Source organism: Colias eurytheme, chromosome 10, assembly GCF_061535395.1.
Source record: "Colias eurytheme isolate Ceu_HAF_F1 chromosome 10, ilColEury1 Martin Lab GWU primary, whole genome shotgun sequence".
NCBI classification, from domain to species: Eukaryota; Metazoa; Arthropoda; class Insecta; order Lepidoptera; family Pieridae; genus Colias; species Colias eurytheme.
In genome coordinates this window covers 208,284-214,283 of record NC_142989.1, presented here as the reverse complement: position 1 = coordinate 214,283, position 6,000 = coordinate 208,284, and positions in this window count along the sequence as shown.

The window sequence follows — 6,000 nt, the reverse complement described above, 5'->3', positions numbered from 1 at the left end:
CGTCTACACTTCTGTGTGATGTTGCACAGGCCCTCGCCTCTAGAATTTACCATACGCTGAAATCCATTGGATTAAGGCCTGGCGAAAATGGAGGCCATTCCTTGGAACTTATGAACTCTGGGAATTGGTCCATACATCACTACTGCACATTTGAGGCCATGTGAGATGGAGCAGAGTCCTGTTGAAAAGTCCACGATGGTCACCGAAGTGCTGCTGGCTCCAAGGAAGAACTACACTCTCCAAAATATCGCGTCGGTATATTTCTTGATTCATTTTCACACCTTTTTTTACGAAAACGAGAGGAGTTTTGCCTGTTGAGCAAATGCCACGCCAAACCATGACTGAATCCGGTCTTTGCCGATGGGGGATAATTGCTGTGGCTCCAGGGCGACAAGAAGAGTAAACTCTATCGTTTCGGCGGTTATGAGACTGTTCAATCTGAAAAAATTTTTCATCTGTGAAAAAAATATTTTTTCACGCTTCACCAGCGGAGCGCGCTTTCAGTAAGCGACGTCTTTCAAGGCGTATTTTTTTATCTTTATCATCCAACCGCTGCGCTTTTCGCAGCTTGTATGCTGTTAACTTGAGCTCATTTTTAACAACTCGTTGTAACGTTGAATGACTTACACCTAAATCTCGAGCCATTTTTCTTACCTTGGCTTGTGAATTGCGGGTCAATCTTTGTTTGACGATATGTCGAAGCCTAGGCGTCCTCACAGTTCTTTTTCTGCCTCTTCCCAGACGGTCACCAAGATGGCCAAGCTCATCGTAGCGTTTAATAGCAGAAGAAACTAACTGCCGACTGATATTGAGCAGTCGCACTATCTCGCACTTACCGCTTACCAGCCTTATATAAGCATATTATTGCAACTCGTTGAGCAGACACAGTAAAAAATGACTAATTTTTAATTTATTCTCTTCACAAATAGCGTTAAGTTGGCGCCAAAACATGTGAAAATAATAATTAAAAAACAAAAGCAACGCAGCATGTCCCATTTTTGAAGTTTATTATTTTCAAATTTGTCAACGTAATTTAGAACCACCCTGTATAAACTTGTATTGAGAACTTGAACTTCCCAAGTTCATCCGGGGAAATCCCCATACGGGGAAAATGATTTGTTTACTCCAAAATTGATTCGAGGTGTTTTAATTTTTTCTTCTAGTCATTTTCAACGTAGCGGCATGTTGTTTGATTATTAATTTTGTAACTTAAATACAGGATGTTGGTTTTATATTCTGATCTTACAGACGCGCTGACAAATTTAGTCCGCCATTTCTAGTTTAGCAACTCTAAGTACCAATATTAAAACGAATGGATTATCATCACATCATCAAAACTCAGATGTAATGGAAGATCACAATAACATAGAAAATTCAGTGGGTGTTGAGAACTAAACAAACAGAAGTAACAGAGACGCGAAGAATAAAAAAAGAGGACGAAAACGATAATTCGTTGATGCTTTCCCTTTTCGACGTATTGTTAGGGTACATCACCAATCTGCAAAAAACAAAACTGATGATTCCCAATTGCTGATTAAAAATGAAAAACAAATAATCGACAACAGTGGTGAAAATTTGCTGATCACAATGAAACATCCTTCAGTGGTAGCAGATTTACTCATTTAAAATGTATCGGTGAACAGCGTAAAGGAGAGGAGGACAGGAAAACATTATGAATGTGGATGGTGGATTGTATAGAGGGTGTAATCGATAAGTATGTGCAGGCGATTATGACGTTATTATTGCAGGTATCAAAAAACTTAAAACTGATATCGAAATTACTTTACCTAATGAGCAAAATGACAATAATAACTTTTAAGAGTATAACGAGAAATATCTAAAAAATTTACTTTATACACTCCCATATCAAAAAGGGAAAATGGGACTAGTAGAAGTTAAATGTCTAATTCCGGCAAAAGACATGAATGCGGAAGATGCGGTTAAAAAAAAATTTAATATTTGAAATACAATGCAAAAAATAACACTTTTGTCATAGATAAGAATCATGACTATTTTTTCCAAATTCAGGGACAACTAAACGTTGCAGAAGCAGAAGTCTGCTTATTTGCTGTTTGGACTGGAGTGAATCATTCGTTAAAAATATAAAAAAGTATGTACCGTTTAGGCAAAATGAAATGATGGACCATTATCAAGATTTTACATAAATTGCCTACTGTCAGAATTGATTGATTCGAGACTTCAGCATTCGATGCCATCAAGGACCCATCCTATATCATTCAAGCGATTGAAAAAAAAGAGATAAATCCAGTGCAACCGATAAAGCATCAGAATGCTAGCAAAAGATTTATTAGGTTTATAAATATAAACCTATATATTATACATAATATAATAAATCTGTAGAAGACGCGAAGACTGACATCCGCGCGGACGGAGTCGCGGGCGGAAGCTAGTCAGAAATAAATATCTTTTGTTTTCATTTGCGTATTTTTCTATTTTATAATTTTTTAACAAAAACATTACATTTTTTTTATTATATACAAAATTTGTTTATCCGTTTTATTAGTTAAACTGAACAACTTTCACTAAGAAACTTAGGTCGAAAAAAATGTATAGAGTTATGTGTGCGGCGGTTTTATGTGAATGAACACTTGTCTCAGTATCATAGCAGACTGTTTTACCTCGCCCGCGAGAGGGCTGCCGCTGAGAGCTGGCGATACGTGTGGTCTAAAGAGGGCCGAATATACGTCAGGCGCGATCCGAAAGCTACCTCACACCGTATTCGTTGTGAAGACGACATAAGTAAAATTTTTCGTCGTGGTTAGGTTTGCAAAGAGTCGCTATAACTTATAACTATAATTATTACTTAGCTTTTGTTATAAAACCATTAAGAAAAACATTGTGTTTAGTAAATAGTATAAACGTATCATTTAGTGTTTGCATTTCAAATAAAAATTCATTTCATGAGCATATTGTAAATTGTATCTATTTTTACACATTACCTACTGGTTATTATTCTGTGACATTGCATGCGATTTATAATTATAGTAACTTAACAACATATGCATATGAAAACAGTAGTATTTCTGGCCTAGACAAACAAAACTATTTGTATAAATTGGTAGTTTGTTGTTGTTTTAAGACTAAAGTGAGAAAATATTGTACGTATCTATATTCTAACATCTATAAAAAATATAACGGATCTACTATACTTGTACATTGTCTGTTGTGTACGCATCTGAACAATTTTAAAATATCATTTTGTGAGATTACAATTTCGGCAGCCTTACTGTCCTATTATATTAAAATAATTATTCAAGTATGTTTGGCTGTATATTTGTTAATTAATACTAATATCTATACCCAACTAGTAAATAAACTATTATATTATTGCAATTCAATATTAAACTTATTTAGTGTTTGTGTATTGTATCTTTTAGACTTATTTAGTTTTAAAAAAAGTTTTTGGATGTACATTTGTTTAAAAAAAATATTGTGTGGCGACATGTCTTGTAAATTTTATAAAATTATATTGTTTATTATATATTGTGTAAAACTTAGAAATTGTTTTTATGAACTTGTGTATGTATTTCGTGTAAAACTTACTAATTGTTTTTATGAACTTGTGCATTTTATTAAAAATTATAGAATGATGGTGACGAATAGTAATACTAAAATATATATTTTATTTCAACTAAATATCAATACTCGTTACACACTCCTCGAGATTTCATATTATTTTATAGTCTCTTCACTTAATAACATAAATCTTTCCCACACAGATATCTATATAATATGTATTATAGGTACCTATGTTATATGTGCGAATGTCTGTCTATCGTATAGTTTATTTATTATATTTTTGCGTATGGTTATGTGTGTATGTCTATATATAACTCTTATCTATTGCCTTCAACATTAAAAATAAATTAAAGGTTGGTTTTATCAATCCTTGCTCTCTAGGAACCCGTCATGATGAATTTGTCGTCGCACTAAACCGACTTCGGGTGGACGTACTGGCGGTCAACGAGACCTGGCTTCGTGAGGGCGAAGACGGTCGCGCGCCACAAGTCCCCGGCTATAAGCTGCGGCACATACCGCGCTCGAGATCCATTCGCAACCGCGGGGGTGGTGTTGGGTTCTATGTGAGGGAGGGTATGGTGGTAAAAACGTTGCAGCATCCTGTATCCATGCAAGTCGAGCAGATGTGGATAAAAACCACAGTTCAGGGTAAAACAATAATTATAGGTACAGCGTATAGACCACCTTGGCTTGACGTCCAGCTTTTCTTGGATACTATTATGGAATCCCTGGGCTCCTTCGCCTGGTCTGATAACATAATAATCTTGGGCGATTTCAACATAAATCTTTTAAACAAGCAACATGCTTCTTGTACCAAATTAAACAGTTTTTTGAACCTGATGAATCTCAGCCAGCTTATATCCGAGCCAACTCATTTCACGGATAGTAGTGAGACATTACTAGATCTAATCTGCACCAATATCCGCGCATCACACGTGTCCGTTAACCATGTCAGTGCCCTGAGCAACCATGCTTTCGTATCATGTATATTAGATGTACCCAAAGATAAATATACTCCAAAATGGATAACGTTCAGGTCACTCAAGGACATTGACATGGAAAGTTTTGAAGCTACTTTGGAAGAAGTGCGATGGCAAACAATTTTGGAATTGGATGATGTCGGCGAGATGGTGAACGTTCTTACTGCATACATTCAAATTATTTTTCATCATTACGCCCCCAAGAAAGTGAAGTACTTGAAACGAAAGGTCTATCCTTGGGTGACGTATAACATCAAAATGATGATGAAATCTCGGGATGAAGCACAGGTCGTAGCCCGGAGAAGTAAGGACACAAAACATAAGGAATATTACAGAGAATTAAAAAAACTGGTAAGTAGTGCCCTGCATAGAGAGAAACAATCCTACTTTGATACTTATGTTAATAATAACATAAACAATCCTCCAAAACTCTGGAAACATATTAAAGAACAAGTTGTCATTAAGCCTAAACAGGATAACAAGCTACCACCACATTTCAATGATCCCAATCAACTAAATGATGATTTTCTTAATGTTCCTGGAAACAGTCAACCTGCCCTTTCAAGCCTTACCTACTATGAATTTCATCGATACAGCGACGCTACGTCCAGTTTTAAATTTAAATCTGTAACTGAAAATACTGTTCTTAAGGCTTTACAAACCTTAAAATCACAAGCAGTAGGAGTAGATGACATATCGCTTGATATGATAAAACTCACGATTTCCAAAACTCTGCCAGCTATAACGCACATTATAAACACATCATTTAGGACAAACAAATTTCCTGAACTTTGGCAAAGAGCGCTTGTGCAGCCAATACCAAAAAAAGAAAATCCAGTTACGACAAAGGATCTCAGGCCAATTAGTATTCTCCCATGCCTGTCAAAAGTTATAGAGAGGATAGTACACGACCAACTCTATCAGTATTTGGAGCAGAACGGAATATTACCAGACCTACAATCCGGTTTTAGGAAAGGTCGTGGTACTGTCTCTGCTTTGACTGAAGTTGTCGATAACATTTTGACAGCGCAAGATTCGGGCATGAGCACTGTTATCGTTTTTCTTGATTACACTAGAGCTTTTGACACGATTAACATTCCATTGCTTCTTTCTAAGATGTCGTTTTATGGTTTTGGCAAGGAAACGGTTGGATGGTTCAATAGCTATCTCAGCAATCGCTATCAGACGGTAGCAATACGCAAGGAGGATGGCTCGGTTGTATATTCTAATCAAAGAAATGTTACCAGAGGAGTCCCACAGGGCTCTATCTTGGGTCCACTTCTATTTATATTATATACTGCCGATATCACCAAGGAAATAATATATAGCCGATACCATCTTTATGCGGATGATATACAGTTGTATATCTCATTCCATCCGTCTCGAACTCCTGACGCTATTGCTGAACTGAACTCAGACCTGGTGCGCATATCGAAATGGTCGGAGAAAAACTCACTTGTTCTTAATCCAGCAAAGACCA